The 22,707-nt window shown below is 44.5% G+C and overlaps 1 protein-coding gene across 3 annotated transcripts in view; it reads left to right on the top strand.

Annotated features, from left to right (window-relative positions):
* Positions 1-22,707, top strand: part of BICRAL (BICRA like chromatin remodeling complex associated protein) — a 100,370-nt gene that overhangs the window by 8,156 nt on the left and 69,507 nt on the right. The window contains exons 1-2 of one of the 3 annotated variants that reach the window (XM_058306756.2): positions 12,311-12,514; positions 18,170-18,425. The gene's annotated coding sequence lies outside the window, so the exon portion shown is untranslated. Of the gene's footprint in view, positions 1-12,310; positions 12,515-17,406; positions 18,426-22,707 lie in introns of those variants that run through there. The other 2 variants (XM_071218459.1, XM_058306755.2) reach the window with 2 other exon arrangements.

Below are 22,707 nucleotides of genomic sequence, written 5' to 3' on the forward strand. Positions count from 1 at the left end.
TCTGATGTGGGGTGATACATACTGTAATATTGAGTGCTGAGATCACATAAGGAGAGTCCCTAATCCAGACCAGGGGAATCAGGAGTCTTTGGGGAAGTCTAAGCGGAATCTCAAAGAATGAGCGGGTTCTAACCAGGTGAAGGGGAGAAAGCAGAGTCATTCATTCATTCACTCATTCATCCATCCAACAAATATTTATGGAGTATCCATTATGTTCGAGGCACTCTTCTAGGAGCTGGGAATACAGCAGCAAACAAGGCAGACAAAAGCCCCTGACTTCATGGTGCTGACATCCCAGGAGGCTAGGAGAACTCCAGTGCCTCTTACAGCAGAGACGGAGCACATGCAGCAGCCTCTGAGAAAGACATGTTGGGTGAGCCATGGTTCTCAACTAGCTGCACGTTACTGTCACGTGGGCGATTTTACAACATCCTGGTGCCCCTGGCCCTCCCTTGAATGAAAATCAGAATCTCTGGGCGTTTGGCCTTAGCTCCCTAGTGGATCTAATAGACAGCTGGGATTGCAGGCCACCATGTTGGAGGAACTGGGGTGCATCGAAACTGGAGGTGAAGACCAGAGATGAGGCTGGAGAGGCGAGCAGAGCAGACCACTAAGGCTTCATGCAGCCTGCTAGGAAATTCTTGAAAGCAGTGGGAGCTATTGAAGTGTTAAGCAGAGTAACAGCAGGATCCGATTTCCCCCCCTTTTCTTCCCCTTCTTTTACAAAAGATTAAGGAGGATTCTCTGTGCAGAATGGATTCACATGGAGCAAAAGTCAACAGATGTCAGTTCAGAGGCTGTTGCTGGAGCCAGGGGAAAATGCTGGCACTGGGCGATGGTGAGGGGAGTGAGGATGGAGAAGGAAGGGGAAATGTCCGTGAGATAGAGGGACACGAGGCAGGACTCAGTGACTAATTCAAAGCAAGGAACATCGGAGGGCAAAGAGTTGCAGCGGGGTCTGCAGTGGTCTAGGTGCCTTGAGACAGTGACCAGGAGGATCAGGTTTGGAGAGACAGCTGGTGGGTCCACTTTGGACATACCGCTTGCTCCTCCATTTCCATGCCTCATTTGCTCTACGTGGCAAGGCACTTGCCTCCCATAAGATCTGTTTTGCTTATCTCCTCTTCTGGGAAGCGTGTCTGGATTCTCCCCTCCTTTGGCCCTGGGTAAGTGTTTATTGGGCCATGAGGTCAGGTTGTGAGGTCAGACCTGTTTCTCTTCTGCCACTTGGTACCCTCCAAGCAGGGATGTGCTTTATTTTCCATACTATGTCCCTCATACAGCACCTGGTACAGAAGAGATCCACGATAAATGCTTGCTAAATAGATGCGGTAATGGATAAAGAGCTGGGCTAGAAGCAAAGCCTCTCCTAAGAGCTAATCATGCTCTTAGTGGGTCAGGGTACTTGTTCTCATTTCCAGAGTAAAGGACAGAAAGAGTCCAGGGTCTAAAAGGACGGTATTTGCTGAGCTGATTAGAAAAGAAGTCTAGAAGGAGGTGCCAAAGTTCTTGACTAAGCTAGAGAAATACCCAGCTAAATCTTTTTAATTTAAACTTTATTTTGTACATTTAATAATTGAAAATATAAACAATTAAAAACTAAAAAGAAAACAGTTGAATAAAAACATATACTTCTCAATTAAATGTACTGGATACATATATATTTTTTTAAATCATACAATATCTTGCACAATGTATTTGGTTCATAGTAACACAATCATACAGTATTTGTCCTTTTGTTTCTGGCTTGCTTTGCTCAACATAATGTCCTTCAGATTCATCAATGTTCTCATACGCTTTATGACTTCATTTCTTCTTATAGTTACATAATATTCCATCATGTGAATATACCACAGTTTGGGTATCCATTCATCTGTTGATGGACACCTGGTTGTTTCCAACTTTTGGCAATCATGAATAATGCTACTATGAATATCGGTGTGCAGATGTGTGTTCGTGTCACTGCTCTCAGTTCTTCTGGGCATATACCCAGTAGTGGTACTACAGGATCACATAGCAAATCTATATTCAACTTCTTTAGGAACTGCCAAGCAATCCTCCACAGTGGCTGTACCATTCTGCATTCCCACCAACAGTGAATAAGTGTTCCTATCTCTCCACATCCTCTCCGACACTTGCAGTCCTCTGTCTTTTTAAGAGTGGCCATTCTGATAGGTGTGAAATGATATCTCATTATAATTTTGATATGCATTTCCCTAATCATTAGTGATGTTGAACATTTCTTCATGTGTTTTTTTTGCCATTTGTATTTCTTCTTCGGACACATGTCTATTTAAGTCTTTTGCCCGTTTTTAAAATGGGTTATTTGTCTTTTTTATTGTTGAGTTCTAACATCTCTTTATATATCCTAGATATTAAACCCTTATTGGATATGTCATTTCCAAATATTTTCTCCCTCTAAATCTTTTGAATTTAGTTTCAAATTCTTTTTACATCAGAAGGCACAAAAATCTTTTAAAATTCTTCTGTGTCTGTTCTTGGTCTTATTTATCTTCCCATCAGTGAGCTGTGGTGATGCTAACGAGTGAACAGATTTTGATTTGAGTTTAAATTCTGATTGATCAGTTACTAACTGTGTGACACTGAGCATGATACTTAACCTCTCTGAGCTCAGTTTCCTTTGCCTGTAAAATGGAGTTAAAGATATACATATTTCTCCCAGGATTGTTGTGATGTGAAATAAAGTAGCATGTAGTCAAATCCGAGGATTAGACCAGACCTGTAGGGGCCCTCAAAAATTGCCGGGTCCCGGGAAGCGGACTTTGCCCAGTGGTTAGGGCATCCACCTACCACATGGGAGGTCCGTGGTTCAAACCCCGGGCCTCCTTGACCTGTGTGGAGCTGGCCCATGTGCAGCGCTGATGCGCGCAAGGAGTGCCCTGCCACGCAGGGGTGTCCCCCGTGTAGGGGAGCCCCACGCGCAAGGAGTGCGCCCCGTAAGGCGTGAAAGAAAGTGCAGCCTGCCCAGGAATGGCGCCACACACATGGAGAGCTGACACAACAAGATGATGCAACAAAAAGAAACACAGATTCCCATGCCGCTGACAACAACAGAAGCGGACAAAGAACACGTAGCAAATAGACACAGAGAACAGACAACTGGGGGCAGGGGGTAAGGGGAGAGAAATAAATAAATAAATAAATAAATCTTTAAAAAAAAAATTGCCAGGTCCCTCTACCTTCTTCTCTGGGGCCTTGAGGTCAGTGGAGGAGCCAGAATTTGCTGTGTGCATTCCAGTCTTTTCAGAAAGCACCCATTAATGATTCTCCTATAAACAGGTCTCTGGCCTTTCTGTAATTCTGGGGGATATTTGGGCAAATTTTACTTACAAATAGTTCCATGAAAGAAAACCAAAGAATCTGAGAAAGAGCTGGGCAAGCCCTTAAGGATCTTTTAATTCTAGAACAACATTTTAACTGGCTCACGGTAAAAGGAGAAATATAAGGCTCCAGTAGTAATTTTTTTTCATGACAATTCATTTAGTTGTTAAAAAATGTCCTTTATTGTGAGCCCATCTCTTTTTTTAAAAATTATGAATTCTATGAAAGCCTTACCGTTCATGAAATCCTCAGTCTTGGGAACCACTGAGCTGATCTTACCTTACTTGATAGGTAAGGGAGTGTAAAACAGTAGTATGTTATATAACATTTATTAATGGAATATGCTCTTTTTTTTTTTAAAGATTTATTTTATTTATTTCTCTCCTCTTCCCCCTCGTTGTCTGCTTTGTCCATTCACTGTGTATTCTTCTGTGTCCACTTGAATTCTTGTCATGCAGGAAACTATGTCGCTTTTTTTGTTGAGTCATCTTGCTGCCTCAGTTCTCCGTGTGCGCAGCACCACTCCTGGGCAGGCTGTGCTTTTTTTTCATGTGGGGCGGTTCTCTTTGTGGAGCATGCTCCTTGCACATGGGGCTCCCCTACGTGGGGGACACCCCTGTGTGGCACAGCACTCCTTGCGCGCGGCAGCACTGTGTGTGGGCCAGCTCACCACACGGGTCAGGAGGCCCTGGGTTTGAACTCTGAACCTCCTATATGGTAGGCGGATGCTCTACCAGTTGAGCCACAACCGCTTCCAGGAATATGCTCTTATTTGACTGCAAGCTCCATGAAGGTTGTGCGTTTGGGTCTTTTTTTTTGAAGTACAGGAGGCTGGGGATTGAACCCAGGACCTTGTATGCGGGAAGCCGGCGCTCAACCACTGAGCCACATCAGCTTCCTTGAGTTGTTTTTTTCATTTGTTTTGTTTGTTGTTTGTTTTTGTTTTTTCAGGAGGCACCAGTAACCAAACCCAGGCCTTCCTGTGTGGGAGGTAGGTGCTCAACCACTTGAGGCACAACCGTTTCCTGTGTTTATTTATTTATTGCTTTTTTATTTTTTAAAGATTTATTTATTTCTCTCCCCTTTCCCCCTGCCCCTCCCCAGTTGTCTGCTCTCTGTGTGTTCTTCTGTGACTGCTTCTACCCTTAGCAGCAGCACCAGAAATCTGTGTTTCTTTTTGTTGTGTCAGCTCTTTGTGTGTGCGGCACCATTCCTGGGCAGGCTGCACTTTCTTTCGCGCTGGGCAGCTCTCTTTACGGGGCGCACTCCTTGCGCGTGGGACTCCCCTACACCCCTGCGTGGCTCGGCACTCCTTGCGCACATCAGCACTGCGCGTGGGCCAGCTCCACACGGGTCAAGGAGGCCTGGGGTTTGAACTGCACACCTCCCATGTGGTAGGCAGACGCCCTAACCACTGGGCCAAGTCCACCTCCCTATTTTTTTTATATATATATATTTTTAATACCCCATATTCCCAGTAGACAGCATCATGCCTGGGTGTGGAAGGCTCTCAATAATTATCTATTGAATGAATAAATGAAGTAACAACCCTCACCCCAGGCATTCTAGAATCCTAGTGTGTAATGAAATTCTTATCGATGGAGCCCCAAACATTAGCCTCACTTCCTTGCCAACCAGCAAACTCCTTGAGGAATCTTAGTCCTCAGTTTTCCTACCAGGGAGGTACACGATAAGTGAATGAGTGCACAAGTCAGCATAAAAACAATCCCAGAACCTGAATAATAGCACTTCGCTGACATCATCTTATCAAATCCTCATGGTACCCTTGTAAGGAGATTAATAATTTGAAGCAGCAATAATTTTAAGATTCCTTAAAATACATTAGTAGCCAAATTTTAATTCCCGAACAGATGTGAAGTTTTTTTTTGTTGTTGTTTTTTAATATATTTTTTATTTCTTTTTAAAAGATATATGCATACAAAATGTTACATTAAAAAAATATAGGGGATTCCCATATGCCCCATTCAATTGATGAATAGATTTTGAAGCACTGCTACATAGCATGGATTATAGTTTACATAGTAGTTTACACTCTCTCCCAGTCCATTTGGTAGGATATGGCAGGATATATAATGTCCTGCATCTGTCCCTGCAATATCATTCAGGACAACTCCAAGTTCTGAAAATGCCCCCATATTACATTTCTCTTTCCCTCTCCCTTACTTCAACACTGCCAGTGGCCACTGCCTCCACATCAATGAATAATTTCTTCATTGCTAGAGTCACAATAATTCTATAATAGAATACCAGTAAGTCCACTCTAGTCCATATTTTATTCTTCAATCCTGAGTGCTCTGGGATGGTGATGTCCACTCCACCTCTAATTGAGAGGGGGCTTCGATCTGTCTGATCGATATGTCTGATGGATGGGACTCTCTTGTTTGCAGTTGTAGACTTTCTCAGTTCCTTGGTGTAGTGGTTGTCCATCTTCACCTCCTTGGTAGTTGTCCTGGGTGAGTCCAACGAACTGGAGAGTAGGTGTTGCAACTCTGCTGAGGCTCAGAGCCCAGCTGGCACAGGGACAGCCCAGAGATTCCAGTCTCCTGGATGTACACCCACCAACCCCAGCACCAACTACGTGAATAAAATAAAATTCAATAGAAGGGACAGAAAAGGCTTGTGTAGAGAAGTCACATCTGAGTCCACCTCCGTCACACTCAGGAGTTTTTGTTGTTTTTTAATGTAGATTGGGAGAGGGTGTGTTACTTTTTTTTTTTTTTTAAAGATTTATTTTTATTTATTTAATTCCCCTCCCCTCCCCCGGTTGTCTGTTTTCTGTGTCTTTTTGCTGCGTCTTGTTTCTTTGTCCGCTTCTGTTGTCGTCAGCGGCACGGGAAGTGTGGGCGGCACCATTCCTGGGCAGGCTGCTCCCTCCTTCGCGCTGGGCGGCTCTCCTTATGGGTGCACTCCTTGCGCGTGGGGTGGGGCTCCCCTACGCGGGGGACACCCTGCGTGGCAGGGCACTCCTTGCGCACATCAGCACTGCGCATGGGCCAGCTCCACACGGGTCAAGGAGGCCCGGGGCTTGAACCGCGGACCTCCCATGTGGTAGACGGATGCCCTAACCACTGGGCCAAAGTCCGTTTCCCGAGTGTGTTACTTTTATTGCCTCAGTTTCTTTCTTCAGTGTAAGGGGAATCTACAAGTTTTTGAGGTAGTATAAAGGCTTTTCTATAAATGCTCATTCTTTGAGATCAAATGCCTTTAAGTGTCCTAGTTGGTGGAAGTGAAATAAGAAGCAAAATAAATAAATAGATAGATAGATAAATGGTCTTTTCCGGCTTTTCTGTCTAGAAGGTTTAATCCTTCTTTTGGTAGGATTTCACTCTTTGCTAGGAGATGCCACTGTTCTTTGAAATACTATAAACTAGTATTTTTCAAACTGTATGTTCCAACCCATGAGGGCCATGGAATCCATTTAGTGGATGGTGAGCTGCATTTAAGAAAAAAAAAAAGGACCAAAGAAGTAAAATAGAATATATAACGCCAGAGAGCATTGTGTTGTACCAATATGTATATATTATATATGGCTTGTGAGATAAAATGTATTTCTTTTTTTTTTTTTTTTTTAAAGATTTATTTATTTATTTAATTTCCCCCCTCCCCTGGTTGTCTGTTCTTGGTGTCTATTTGCTGCGTCTTGTTTCTTTGTCCGCTTCTGTTGTCGTCAGCGGCATGGGAAGTGTGGGCGGCGCCATTCCTGGGCAGGCTGCTCTTTCTTTTTCACGCTGGGCGGCTTTCCTCACGGGCGCACTCCTTGCGCGTGGGGGCCATGCGGGGGACACCCTTGCGTGGCACGGCACTCCTTGCGCGCTTATTATAGGTAGTGGTAAAAATTTTGAGAAACAGTTCTGTGAACAATGTTTTGCACATTATGGTGCTCAAAAATGTTGAAATGGATAAAGGGACGTCTTTTTGTGCCTTCATGACGTGAGAGTAATAAGGAAATGTGGATGCCGAGCCAATTCCTGTAAAATGCCTTCTCAAAAAGGAACCTATTTGTATTGCAGTTACTTTCCCTCCTTTCATTTGTAAGAATAGTAAAAGTTTGCTTATAAAAAGTGAAAGATACTGCATTGTACCAGGAACCATGGCACCTAAAGTTTAAGTAAAGTTTAAGTGTAAGTATGTAACGGGCTACAGTATAAAGTGCTTGTGGCTCTAACAGTCATGAGTTTAATCTCTGGGAAAGCTCCCGATGGTGCATGACATGTAGTAATCTGAAATTTGCTGAGGCACAAATTTGAATCGCACCCTAGGAGGCTGATGGGTAAGGAGACAATCCTTTAGCTAGTGAGCGAGCCATGCCCCTGGCCCTGCACCTGCATTCCAACACAGTATCACTGTTTTTGCTATTCTTTATCTTGTGATGTAACTCCCTTACAGTCACAAAAAGTTTGTTTCTGTATGAAGGAACGATCCAGACATGAAAGGTGTTGGAGAGATGTGGCTCAAGCAGTTGAACGCCTGCTTCCCAAATGAGAGGTCCCAGGTTCGGTTCCCAGTACCTCCCCTTCACACACCCCCAAAAAAAGAGAGAAAAAAAAAAAACTTAGGGGAGCAAATGTGGCTCAGTGGTTGAGCACCAGCTTCCCAAATCCAAGGTCCCATGTTCAATCCTCCGTCCCCAGTACCTAAAAAAAAAAAAAGACAAGAAAGGTGAAGCTTAAGTGGAACTTGGCATGTGAAGGTTTGCCAGGAAGATAGTCTCTTGACCAGAAAGCCAAAACCCCACAGGTATTCCTGTGTTACACTAGCTGGTGATTCCTGAAGCTCTCTGGAGGTACCTCTACAGGGTGTCAGGGTCTGTGCAATGTGCAGGGGCTGCTTTTCTAGAGTCTGTAGGGTGAGCACTGTTTTTGAGACAGTATTGATTTATTTCAGCCACCGGAAGATAGGAGCAATGCGTGGAAATCATTGTATTTGTTTAAAAGAAAGAGAAGAAAACCTGGTACATGATGTGCATGTGATTTTGTTTGGTTAGTTTTTGCTTATTAATTCCAGTACTTGTTGATCAATTGCTTTTAAGAACGACTTTGTAAAGTTGTCTGATATTATCTGAGTGGCTAAGCCCTTTAGGACTTGGTGTTTTCTATCTCAGGTTGGCTCAGAGCTGGGTTCTTACCACAACTTCGGTGGGCAGTGGGGTTGGAAGCAGGACAGGGATTGTCAGTAGACAAGTCAGGACCAGATTCTGCTTTTACCTTCCCACGTAGGCACTGACAATTTTGAGAGAACTACAGAAGTCACTTGTGGGTTGACTCACATGTCCCTCTCCTGAAATACAAGAACTGGATAACTTTGGGGGAGCTTACCCATCCCTCTCAATCCCACCCCCCCACCCCCAATTTTTTATTTTTTTACTAAACCTGGCATTCTGTAATATACCTGTGAGGCATAATTACAACTGTAGAAAGAAGAGGAAAGGGAGGAAAAGAGGACAGGCATGTTACACTTTGTCCTTCATCAGGAAATGAGAAATTGCACTTCATTTTTCATTTAAAAAAAAAAAGTTAGGCTGAGATTCCTTAACTAGCGTGCTCCGGATATCACCACGAGGCTAACCCTGGTTTCTCAGTTCTGCAAACAGAGTCTAGGTGAGCAACTCACATGAACCTTGCTAGGTCCAGGGAGCTTGTCCCAACACCCCAAATTCACTGGCCATTTTTTGCATGCCTGTTACCACCAACCAGCCCAGTGCCTTGATTCAGAAAAGACTCAATAATGTTAGCTTAGCATATGAATGCAAGATGCTGTAGTCAATGAACAAAGAATAGCTCTTGTCTCCTTGAGAGGCTTATGTTCCTGGGATAAACATGAAGACAACTAATTATAAGTCAAAGCAGACCACAGTGTGTGCTATACAGGAGGAAGGGTGTTCTCTGGAAGTGCAAAGGAAGAAGAGGGGGAAGGGGGAGTTGAGGGAGGGAGAGGGGGGAGGACAGGGGAGGCACCCAGAGGAAAGGAATGCCTAGCAGTGTGAAGAACAGGAGCAGAGCTGGGTAAAAACGGGTTGTATTTAAGCAACTTGGAGTAATGTCATGTGACTGGCATGGAGAACGTGGTCTGGAGGAGTGGTGGAGGATAAAGCCTCAATGGCATCCCAAAGGCCCAAGAGATCCTTCAGAGGGTTTTGAGCAGGTTCGTGTTTTAGAAAGAGGAGACAGAGAGGATGATTGGAGCAGGAGAAGAAGCTCCATTGGGAGGCTCTTCAGTGGTTCGTTGAATAAATGACAGGGCTGGACTGAGGGCATGGAAGTGAAATGGAGGTTATTCAAGAATGATTTGTATAAATCTGTGAATTTATAATGGCATGAACCTACCCAACCACCGGAATGATTAGGTCAGCTGGCCAGAACACAACTTTTAAAAATGAAGTACATTAATAATCAAAGGATTACTTGGTGAAAATGGAGTTTAGGCAGAAGGAGTTGGATGGCCTGAAAGGACATTTACTCAACCCGTAGCAATTTTTGTATAGCGATAATAATAGAGCTAGTCCCTGGTGAGTTGTTTTTCTCCTCTGGAGAGCTACGTGGACTGTCATGCCAGGAGGACCTGCTCCCCTAGCCTGTACTGGGCAGAAACTGGCCAGCCCATTCAGGGATCTTTTGGTTGCACAAAATGGAAATTCACTCAAAGATGAGCTGGTAAAACAGGAATAATTATGAAGAAGGGGAATGAGTCTTCCAACCCAGATGCTAGAGAGGTAGCCAGGCCTCATGGGGCTTGGAATGTCATCAGGCAGTCTCTCCCTTTCCCCCTCCCTGCATGCCTTCGTCTCCCCGACTTATTGGCTCTTCTGCTCCCTCCAGGCCTGATGATAACTGCTCCAAAATGGTGGCCTTGACCCCTGAATCTTTCCAGTCTTCCAGTCTGCTCCCCACAGCTGACTCATTTCTGTGTCCCAAGTACTAATACCCAGAAGAGAGGATCTGATTGGTCCAAGTTGGACCAGGTAACTTTCCCTAATTTAGTCAGGCTATAGATGTGATGCTTCAGATCCGAGTTAAAAACATAATGGCAGTAAATGATGAGTAACTAGTGCACTGATAATATTTTTCAACTCTTGTAGACTTGATGAGTAACTCAGTATATTAATCGATTGCTGTATGAGAAAGTACCCCAAAAGTTAGCAGCTTAGAACAGTAAGCATCTTCTGTCCCAGTTGTGTGATCAGGAATCCAGGGCCGGCTTAGGTGGTGGCCCAAGCTTTCCCTGAGGCTGCAGTCATGGGCAGGCTGGCCTGGGGGGGGATCTGCTTCCAGGCCCACTCAGTTGCTCACTGGCGATTTTTTTCCTCCCAAAAACTTTTTTGATCACCACCACAGTAAGAAATACATATCATATCACAAGCCAGTACATTCATACAGAAACATGTTTATAACTGAAACACATTTCACAAGAGTTCACACACTGCCATGGATTCTGATATTTTCTGTTCTAGAATATGTCACTTTTCATAAAAGCAGGTTATAATTTCTTGAATTTCACAGCTTATCACCTTGTGACCTAAGGTGTGGAAAACAGCAGCCTAAAGGGTCATCCAGGCTCCCCACCATGATGTGCAAAGCCCTCCGCTACCTACCTGTCCACAGTTTCCCCTCATTTATAGCTGACTCCCCCACATATCTGGAGCTCTCCCATCTCCTTCCCCACGTTATTTGGAGAACTCTTACTCATCCTTTAAAACCCAGCAGTAAAAATATCTTGGCCCCTTCCCCTGTCCTTGGACAGAATTACCTGCTCCTTCCTCCCAGCTCCCAGGACATTTCACTGTCTCTTTGGGCCCTCCTCCTGTTCCAGACTGTCCTAGGACCAGCTCCCTCAAGCCTGCAATAGATTTCCATTGAATCGCCCGAAGAACGTTTACAAGAACATTGAGCAAATTAGGATGACACAAATGACGACACGGCAAACTGTGCTGCACTGGGGGGTGTTGCAGGCGGGTTTCCTGTGGATGGAGCCATGTGCTGCAGAAAAAGGATCCCTCCCCCTCCAGGTCGTGCTCTTGCAGGCGCTCCCATCCCAGGTACAGTTTGGGCTGGCTTTTGCCACCCGTCTCCGTGGCCGCAGTTCATTTTACATGCTGTGGTTTCCTTTTCTTTCTTTCTTTTTTTGGTTTCCTTTTGTTTTAAGTAGTCTTCTCATTTGTTTGTATTGATGGGGACAGCCTAGTGAGCAGGGACGCTTTAGGCCCCACAGTAGAGATGCCTCTCTCTGCATCCACCCTGCCTGGGGTTTCCTTTCTGAAGTGGTACGGAAGGAGGGTTTTGAGGTTTTTCAATATTTGCTTCTAAGTATCTAAGTAAGAGATTTATTTGCCCACATTTGTACTACCTTAGCAAACTAGCAACCCAACAAAACATTTTCTGGTTGGTTCTACATGTCTGTGTGTGTGGTTTTTGTTTTTGAGGGGGAAAGAATTTACACCTTGGTTAAATTATACTGAAATGCAAGGGCAGCTTTGTAAAAATTGCTGGTAACTTAAGGGTTGAAGCTGAGTCTCTTGGGGATTGTTGATAGACTATGCTGTAAATCATGCCCAGAAAAAGGGGGGGAAATGATGAAGCCACAAGCAAAAGCAATTAAAATATTCCTTCTCCAATATTCTCATTTCTGCATTTGTCAGCGCTGTATAACTACCAGAAGATATGTTGATTTGGTTGTGGTGTGTGTGTATTTAGGGTGGGGAGCGAGGGGGGGATTGAAGACAGACTGTAAGAGGTAATTACCATAGAGTGTGATGAGTGGGATAAGAGAGGAGATGTCAGGAGGTGTCAGCAAGTGCTGCCCTGGGAGCCCGGAGAAGGGAGTCCTTCACTCACTTCACACAGTGTTTTTCAAATGGGCGTTGCCTCCATTAGTGGATCATAAAATCCATTTGCAAGGTGGCTAACAGCATTTTTTTTAACAAACTGGAATAGTGTAAATATTGTTTTCTGAAAACTATGTTTCACTTACACTTGCATATCTCTTGCATTCCAGTGTAAAATGTGCTTCCTGGGATTGAGTCTCAGGCAAAGATGTTTGAAAGCCACTGACCAAGGAGATGAGAGGCTTCCAGGAGGAGGTGACGTTTGAGTTGGGCCTTGGAGAGTGGTGGAATTTCCTCAGACCAAAGCAGGGCCTCCCAGGCAGAGGGACACAGGTGACAACCTTTGTTCAGGGCAGGGTGTTCTCTGTGAGTGAATGACAGGGTGCTGGGAGAGGAGCTGCTGGGATTGAGCCTGGGAAGCAGGTGGAGCTGATTAACCAGCCCTTCCAAAGTACACATTTAGGGGCCTCAGCTCTCCCTAGATATTCTGATCCTCTGGTTATGGGCCTGCCCTTGGCAATCGATTTTTAATCCCCTTCTCCAGGCAGGGAGGTGCTGATGGGGGTGTGACAAAACCAGATCTGGCTTTCAAAAGCGATTTCGTCCTAGTGTAGGTAGAAGATTGACGGGAGGGAAGTAAACCTGGGAAGGGCAAGCAAAAGCTGAGGACCTGAATTTAGGTGATGGCCCTGGGGGAGGAGAGGAGGGAAAGGTGCTGATTTGGGGAGGCCGGGGAGGAGTTGGAGGTAGGTTCTGTGGGCGGGGGAGGGAGATGAGATTGAAAGAGGCGGAATCATAGACAGTCTTGAAATGTACAGGGTGTGGGATTGGGAACTAGAGTGCTATGAACACAGAGACTAGAGAGAAGGCAAATTCGGAAGGGAAGATAATTACTTCCGTTTTGATGCGTGCCTGTGACAGGGCAGGAATCACTCATCAGGTTTCCCCTGCCCTTGTGAACAGTCCCTCCAGAGTGTCCCTGTCCTTAGTTTGGTCCTCCACTCCCTTAGCAACCTCCTGATTGTCTTAGGCCTGAGGCAAGCTAACCTAACGCAGCAGGGACTGAGAAGTAGCCCTGACTGCTATTTGGTTGGTATGATTTACAGAGGGAGATGCATAAACCTTTTCAGGTACAAGAATACTTGTACCCTTGCTCGGGGTGTCATCTTTATGGTATCAGGGTACTAGGAAATGGCACTAGTAATTAGAAGTTTAGGAAAGACAGAATTGTATGGTCCAAGGGATATTTCATCTGGGCTTTAAAAACACCGGATTAACTTGCCTGCTCTCAAATAACAAGGAGGCCCTTCAGTGATCAAAATACGCATGGAGGTTACACAGTGTCTCTTCTCCATCAGTTTCCACACCTGTCCCCCGCAGTGCTGAGGACGTATTCTGGTGTTGCTTAGTACCTACTTATTTCCTTGTCTTCAACTTGTGTTTCCAAGTTGTTTCCAAGTCACCTTTTCGGGTAGTTGCTTCTTCTGACGTCTTACCTTTCAGGAATTTTGTTTTCAGCGAGGACACTGGCATTTACTGAGCAAGCCCCTTGACGGGAGCATCCTAACTTAACGATTTGCCTTTCTTGCCAAATCCCCAGGGCGCTTTACAGCTGCACTCTGCGGCTGACCATGTGACCTCTTCTGTTTCCTCAACAGTCCCCCACCCTCCTGGGCATCACGGAGGGGAAGATGCTCTGTCCAGGAGAGGTTAGGGGTCCTGGCAGAGCACCAGGGGGGCCTGCGAGCTGGTCAGCGACACGTCCTGGCCATGCCTTCCAGCAGCATGTGGTGCCCTGCTCACCTACTGGCCCTCATCCCCTCACACTGTGGGCAAACAGTCCATGTGTATGTGACAGGAAGGCCCGTGGGAGTGCCGAATGCCTCCTCCTTTGCTTTTTCTTTTTCAACAGCTCAGCTATTAATGCCTTATCCTTGTACTGGAAGCTTGTAGGAGTTCAGAAATTTTTTTTAAAAGTCTGTCAAGGAAAAGAACCAGCTTGAAGTATGTCATGACTAGGAATAGCCTTAGTCTCTACTAAGATAAAGTGTTTGTGTTTATATATTGAATAAAATAATAGTGTGGGCAAGGTATTGAAAACATTTGCAATCACTCCAATAAATGGCTTTGAAAAGAATTCCACATTACCTCTAATAATAACAGCCACCACCACGGTGGTAACTATTGTTGAATGTTTACTTTGTATGCCGGGCACAAAATCAAGGACTTTCTATACCTAAGCTCATTTAACTCTGCCCCCACCAATCTATGAGTTATAGGTATGCTTTCCCTATTTTACAGATGAGGAAACTGAGGTTAGAGAAGATCAAAAAGTAGGCCAAGATCACGTGGCTAAAAAGTGGTAACGATATACTGTCCGACTTGACAGAGAGAACTCCAAACCATTTGGCCATATTGCATGCAAACTTGGGCAATGGTTTTATGTGGTTCAGGGAGTCTTGACTTGACTCTCTTAATATTTGACTCTTCAGATAGAGACATTCTCATTTCTTGTATTCATATAGAGTTTGTGGACTCCGCTGTTTTTTCTTTTACTCCGTAGGTATTGATGGTGAGCTAACTTTATGCAAAGCATTCTTCTAGGCCCTTAGGGAATATAAAGCTGGAGAAGATGACTTGCTGCCCTTGAGGGGCTCCCTAGCTGGAGGGAATGGAAGAGCTATTTTTAAGTTAAATCTTTAGAGACTGCCTTAGGAATTCACATGGGAAAGTTTTACATGGCTCAACCTGACACACTGAGGACTGAAATAAGGCAATATAATATTAGCTAAATGGGCTGAACTTAACATTATGTTTCAGGCACCATGCCAAACATTTTACATGCACTAGTTCCTGAATCCTTAAAATAACCCAGACTGGTGGGTACTGTAGTTATGTCTGTTTTACAGATGAGGAAGTTGAGGTTCTGAGGGATGTAGTGATTTGCCCAAAGCTACACACCTGGTGAGTGTCAAAAGTTGAATTTGAATCCAGGTTAATCTGAGTACAGATCCAGTGCATGGAACCCCCAGAATATAAGCACCTATATTTGAGGTACAAATTAAGGTATGCACCTTACTTATACACATTGAAAAAATTTTAATTTTATTTCACAAACACTCCGTAGAGCACTTACTAACACATCTGATGTCACCTGGACACATCTGGTCATGCACATCACCACTTACTCTCCAGCATTTGCATTCTCGCCTTCTGAAAACGGCCAGCCAACCAAGGGGAAAATTTGAAGGGAGAAAACAAAAAGCCAAAAACTTTCACTTTTAATTATTGTTCAAACATTGGACCTGTTTATTTGGAGGCCCAAAAATTTGCTAGAACATTTTAATTATAATTACATCCCCCTCTTCCCTCTCTTTTTTATTTTCTCTCACTCTTCTGTGTCCACTTGCCCTTCTTTCTAGGTCATGCCTGGGAATTATAGGAGTCATCCTTTAATTGTAAATCATTAAATTGTAGGCAATACAATTAAAGTTATTTGCATATAGTAAAGCCATTTTAAGAGCTTCCCTCTTAAAAAGTGTCCTTATGTTCAGATACCAAAGTCTTGCTTATATAACTATAATTTAAAATTTTATGTACAAAGGCATGTCACTTATTTAAAATGAGGGAAAATGAAGAGGTTGTTTTTGTTTTGCCATATTATTAAATGATTTCAAATTTGGGGGTGCCTGGAAAATCTGAACCCCCCCCCCCCTTCTAGTATTTTGCAACCCTCCAAAATTTAAAACTAGATTTGACAACTGGCATTCTCAAAGTCGGGCTTTACTGATTAGAGGGTTGTCCATTATGCCTATGATACAGCACTGAACTCTAATGTTTACACTGAAAGAGCAGGGGCTGCTTATTCCTAAAACCTTTCTCAGACATGACAGAAGGTGACTTTTGGAGTCAACCTGGCCTGTGTTCCCCCACCAGCCCTTATTAGACTTATGGCCCAGGGCAAATTATTGACACCTTGGAACCTCATCTGAAAAAAATCAGAATAATTAAACCTTATTCTATGGGTTTGGGGAAGGCTCATGCAATAATGTATTTAACTATCTAGTATAATGCCTGGGGGCTCATAGTAGGCCCTCAATAGATATCAGTGACCTCATATTCCGGCATTCTTTTAAAAGTCCACAATGCCCTATATTCCTTGTTAGTATATACATTGTTTCATTAGGCCATCTTGTAAGGTCAGATTTCATGCTTCTTAGGGGTTTTGTCCAACTTGGGAGGATATCCTCCAGAAATCCATTAATATTTCATTGGAGCTATAGAGCAACAGCTGTACAATGTGCTCAGTGGGTCCTAATTGCAATGAATAATCTATGGACTCTTTTCAAACATAATTTTTTGAAATGGGTATTATAATTAAATTCAACCAATCCAAAGGCACTTTAAACATGTTGAAAATTTTCCCAAGCCAATTAGAGAACTGGTTGATCCAACTGTCAAGTGTGGAGAAATATGCAAATTTATGCCAAGACTACTGTTCCAGGAAGGCCTGGGCCGAATTTGAAGCACATGATCTGAGAAAACACCACTATGATACTATGCAATACTAAATCACTGAATGTATTTTCAAGGCACATTTTAAAATACAAAGCATGCATTATGAATGACAGATGGCAGTTACTAGAGCAAGATATAAATTGTTTTTAAAAAGATCTATCTTGACTATGACAGCATCGCATGCCAACCTTGACATATTTACTTTTTACTCACCTCTTGCCAGGGTAAATAGTATAGTTACAGTATCCTTATGTAAGCAAGCAAAGTTCACTACCACTAAGTTCTTTAGTGCTAAGGAGATATAGAAACTAAACAATAGTTTCACTTAAATCGTTAAAAATCTAGAGATAATTTTACTTAGAACTCACCAAATATCTGGGAGATGTGATTTTCAGCATTCTGTTTATCAGCAGGACCCCATTGAAAAATGCTTTACAGACTAATTTAAAACAATTTTAGAACATTTCTGGGGCTTAACTATGTATTTTTTAAAAATCGGAATCACTTTCGTGATCTTACCTCTCCTTGATGCTTATTTAAAATAAAAGACAACCACCAAACTTTGACTATATTTTTGTGGTCATTTACAGGAAAAACAAAGGTAGTTTACCTAGACTACAAAGGCCCCACTCTCCTTCTGTTATTATAATTAAATGTATTTTTAATGCTATTATAATTAAAATGTATTGAAAGGGTCTGGATGCTAGACAGTTTGTGGGAAAGTCTCAACAATTTGACATTTAAGATGAAAAAAAGCAGGTGGTAATTATAACTTGGCCTAAAAGGTGTTAAAAGGTTGGGTGGCTCCCTTTAAAGAATGTGGATTAGCTCATGAAAATTCCACAAATGTGGAGATAAGGGACACCTAAAAGAGAAGGCGGTAGGAATTGAAGGTTTTGAAAGTGATTTGGCTTCTGACCTTCGTCTCTGTCACTGAACTTTTTTTTTTTCTTTTTAATGTTGACATACAGGTTTCACAGATAAGGTTTCACAGCATTTTGAAGTGGAAAAAGTGGTTGTTGTAAAGGAAAGCTGAGTACATTTTAAAAGTTAGGATGAACCTATTTGCCAAATAACTAAGTTAAAAGGATATTTTAGTTTACAAAATTGCATATGCAAAAAACTATTTACTGAGGCTTGCACTAATTAGAGTTTTAAACAAATATTGTGTTTTTGTCTTTAACCCTCCCCTCCCCCGTGTTAAGCTAAAGCTGGAGTGTGTGTGTATAGGATGCCTGCGGAGAATTAGCACGCATTCTGTAGGTCTTAATTTAAAAGGGGGGAAAAAAGGCCAAATAAACCTGTTTCTGGAAAGGAAAGAAAAAACAAAAATGATGCATTTCTAAAGTTAAAAAAAGAAAAAAAAACAACCCAAAGGAAACAGGGATGAACAGCCTTGGAGCCTGAATTTTAAAAAAAAAAAATTTTTTTTTAATTAAAAAAATCCTAATCTCTCCCATTTTCTGCTAGGCGAGAACCGAAGTTTGGAGGTAGACGAGCAGGCGAGCGGTTTGCCCGGGCGCAGAGCATGAAGGCCGGGCGGGCGCGGGGAGCGGGCGCCCGCCGCCCGGCGCGGGGGTGAGCGAGAGAGAGAGCGGAGCGCGTGTGGCCGGCGCCGCTCGGCCGGGAGCTCCCGCGCCCGCGCCCCGCGCCCCGCGCCCGCCGCCGCCGCCCCTGGTGCGATGGCGCAGAAACCCCGTTGACAAGGCACTGCTTTTTCATGACGGTGAGTTTCCCTTTGAGTGTATTATAATTTTGTGATAAAAATTTCAAGGAGAAAAAAAAAAAAAAAACACACAACCTCCTTCCTCTGCCTCTTTCCTTCGGGGAGGGGAACAGCGAGGGAGGGGGCACCGGAGATCTCTCTCCAGACAGACAGAAGAGAAAGAGGAGCAAATTAAACACCGAGTTGCCAAAACCAGGATATTAGGTTTCAGCCCAGAGAGCTATTGGCTAAGGCTGTGTTTTTTTTTTGGGGGGGGGAGGTGGGTTGTGGGTGGGTGATGGTGGTGGTGGGTGGATGTTTAATGGACACGGAGAAAAGGGGAATCGGGTGTTTATGCCTTTCCCAGCGCCGCCGGGGCCCCGGGAAGACCAAGTTCAGCGGCGCGGGCGGGGGCGCGGGCGGGCAGGGGGCGGCGGGGCCGGGCCGGGGGCGCCTCGGCGGGGTGGGGGCCCGGCGCTTTTTTTTTTTTTTTTTTTCCCTTCCCGCGGATGCAAATTTCTGGAGCGGGGAGAGGGAGAGCCCGGGAAGGGGGGTGGCGTGGCAGTTGGTGGTGGGGAGGGGGTGGGAGGGGAGGGAAGCCTTTTAATGACTCATTGATTGAGCCGGTTTAAAATTAGTTGTGTGCGAGCGCGAGTGTTTTCCGCCCCCCACCCCCCCTCCAGCCGCCGGGAGCCGGGAAGGAGGGAGCGGGGCTCGGCGAGGGGAGGACGGCGCGGCGGGGCCGCGAGCAGGGGGCAGGGAGGGCGCGGAGTGACGGCGGGCGAGGAAGAAAAATAAGCTTTTCCAATCTCCTCCCCTCTCTCTCCTCCCCCCCTCGTTTCTTTTCTCTCCCCGAAGCTCCTGGGTGTGAATCGCATTTTCTTTCTTCTCGGCAAAATGGACCCCGCGCCTCGGGAGGGGCCGGGGAGGGGTGGGAGCGGGGCGGCGGGCTCGGCGCTGCGTTGGCCTCCCGGCCGCCTCCTTCCCGCTGCTTCTGCGAGCGGCCGCGGCCGGGCGGCGGCGGGGAGAGCTCGGGCCCGGCCGCCCCGGCCCGCTCTGCCCCTGCACCCGCGCCTGGCCGCCCGGGCCCGAAGCACCGCCGAGGAGCCGCGGCCTGGCCCGGACGAGCGCCCGCGCCGCGCCGAGGAGCCGCCGCCCCTGCCGGGAGCTTAGCGCGGGGCCGGCGCTGCTGGTCCTCGAGGCCGGAGACGCGAGAGGCTGTGACGGCACCTTTTTTTTTTTTTTTTTTTTTTTCGGATGAGAATGTGCGGGCCCGACTCGGTTCTCGCTCCCCGAGTCGCCCTGAACGCGGGCTGTCTCGGGTGGGGGTGCAGGGTAGCGACTGGAAGGCGCTAAGATGGCGCTGGGCCTGGCCCGGCGCCAGGGCTGGTGGCGCAGTTGCTCCGCGGACGCCATCTTCCCTGGCGGCGCGGGCGGCGCCCTTCGTGGAGGCTCCGCCGGCTAGGGGGCTGCGAGGCCCGGGCGAGGGGGGAGCCGCGTCCGGGAGGCCGAATTCTGGAAACGCGGCTGGAAGCCACAGAGCCTGCTCTTCCCCCCAGCCCCCAGCCCCAAAAGCCCCAGCCGCCTGCTCGGAGCGGGAGGGGACCCCATCCCACTTGTTTCTGAAGGAAGAAATGGGCTGGGGGTCGGTCCTCGCGGCGGATAGTTACCCTTGCTCACCCCAGTCCTGCTCCCCAAAGCTGGAGGTGAGGGGTTCTGGTCATCTTTCCTAAGCCCGGGACCGCTTTGTCTCCCCTGGCCCGACCCGGCATAGGTCAGTGAAGCTTTTCCTTCAGTTTCCCGTTACCGTTGAGAGTAGGGTTTAGACAGGTTAGAAAATTGCAAAAATGTGTCGAGGACATTCTCTGCCTTCCAGTAATATGGTTCTCTGTAGTTACCCTATGCTAATCTCCCTTACTTGGTTGGTTGTGTAGTAAAACCCTGGAGAGGAAAAGGGCTATAATTAAGAAATTAATTCTGCTATATTGCTTTTCTAAATTGAGTTAAGAATATTAACAAATGGAGACATTTATATAATTGACAGATTGTCAGGTTGTGTGAAGGTGATGGGTTCCAGTGACTTGAAATTTCTCCTTGTTGGCTTTCCTATCTCTTAGGCTAAACGGTAGTAAAAGTTTATTAGAACTCCTCTCTGAGAAATTACCTTAGGACACTCCAAGGCTGTTTTCTTTTATCTTTTTTTTTTAATTGTTGTTGGAATCCCGTGCTTTTATTTTATTTTCAGTGTCTATCACTATTTTTTTAATTTTTTTAACTTTGTCTTTTTTTAAAGATACATAGAGCACAAAAAATATTACATTAAAAAGATATGATGTTTCCATATACCCCACACCCCACCCCACTCCTCCCGTATCAGCACCCTCTTTCATCATTGTGGCACATTCATTGCATTTGGTGAATGCATTTTAAAGCACTGTTGCACCTCATGGATTATAGTTGACATTGTAGTTTATCTTTTACCTTTCTAAAAAAAAAAACAAAAAACTGGGTCATCTCTTTCTCATCAATATAAAGCTTCTCAAGTCTCGGATTCCTTAGCAAAAGTGTTTCCTTGCAAGTATCAATATAAGTATCTATCCTGTAGCAGCTCTTATTAGAGGGGTATGTAGGGGATGTGCATGTACCTGTGTGTGTTTTAACTTTGTTTTAAATTGTTACTGAAAAACAATCCTGTAAAGTCCTAATCTCTGTAGGAGTCTCAGAGATGGAAAGTATATAGTTGATTTCATGTGGATAAAAGTAACAGCACCTCTAGGTGTGTCCTTGTATTTGTAGTGGATATTTTAGATGCTTGAATAAGACACATATATTGAACTCCTGATATATGCCACAAATCATGCTTGGTGCCTTATATAACTTCCATTTAATTATCACAACCCTCTGACTTTGATTTTATTATCTACTAACCAGGGAAGGAACTAATGTTCAAAGATGTGCTAATTGTCCCAGGTGTTGCAATTTTAAGTGGCATAGCTGGCACTGGATCTGAAAAGCCACTTCCTGATGGCTGACCTGATTCTGACTGTGCATGAGAATCGACTGAGGAGATGTTTAAAAATTAGATTCATCACATCACTTCTTCCTCCATTCTTCCTTGGGGGATCCTCAGTCTGAATGTGTTAAGCAACCTTAGTTTTAAGCCTCTGACCTCTAACTTCTTGATACCTTTACCTCCCTCTAATACTGAAATTCTGGCCCACCCTATATTTCCTAAATATGAAGATCTAGGAGTCTGTGTTATTCCAAAACTCTCTAGATGATTCCAGTGTGACAGATAAACATTGGGAATTTCACTGCACTACACCAAGCACTGTGCCTTTCTTTTTTTGAATTGGAACATGAGAATTGAGTTCCATGTCATTTTGAGTTTTAGCACAGTTTTTATTGCTTACCTCCTCATTTTCATTTTTCCCCTTCCAGCTGACATTTATCAAATTATTGAAACTTTTCTTACAGAAAGAGGACTTAGGTATCCTGAGACTTTAAAATCTCCATACATTTAAAGGTATAGCTCCTCATTCTAGTAAGAAGTTATATAGCATACAGGCTTCTAGATCTAGCCGGGCCATGTAGTTTAGTCAAGACAGTTACACAATGAAAATAGAATTGAGTCCAGGATTGATAAAGAAATTAGGAATAGGGTAGAAAAGACCCTGGGATAAATACTTAAGGGATAAATTCTTGGAAGAAAGCGTCTTTACCTAGATTTTAAGTGCTGGAGGTTATCTTTTGGGTTTTGGAAAGACCTGTTAAGAATGGTGTGTGGATAAAGACCCAAGTCAGGAAGAAGCATCTAGAGAAGTTGAATAGCTGACCTGACCAAAACGAGAGAGAACCAAGTCAATGCTGAAATGATTAACTTCTCTGGGGACAAGGACCATGTTATTTTAATTATTTTGTGCCTCCCCTTCTTTATTCCTCCCAAATCATTCTTAAAGTTAGTAAGTGCTAGGAGAGATGATTTTTTTTTTAATGGAGAGTCAAAATTATGCCATCTTTGTGTATGTCTTTGTTTCTCTTTCCTTCTGAATTTGATGTTTTTTTTTAAGAGCAACTGTTAAATAGCCAAGTTGTGTATGTCCAATCTGGATCACTAGACAGATAGAGCAAATACTTGTCTTTATCTTATGTGGTTTTTCCTCCTATTTTTCATGGTAAGTGCCAAAGTATATTCTTTTTTTTTTTTTTAAGATTTATTATTTATTTATTTCCCTTTGCCCCCATCCTGTTGTTTGCTCTCTGTGTCCATTCACTGTGTGTTCTTCTTTGTCTGCTTGCATTC

This window comes from Dasypus novemcinctus, chromosome 11 (genome assembly GCF_030445035.2).
Source record: "Dasypus novemcinctus isolate mDasNov1 chromosome 11, mDasNov1.1.hap2, whole genome shotgun sequence".
In the NCBI taxonomy this organism is placed as follows: domain Eukaryota; kingdom Metazoa; phylum Chordata; class Mammalia; order Cingulata; family Dasypodidae; genus Dasypus; species Dasypus novemcinctus.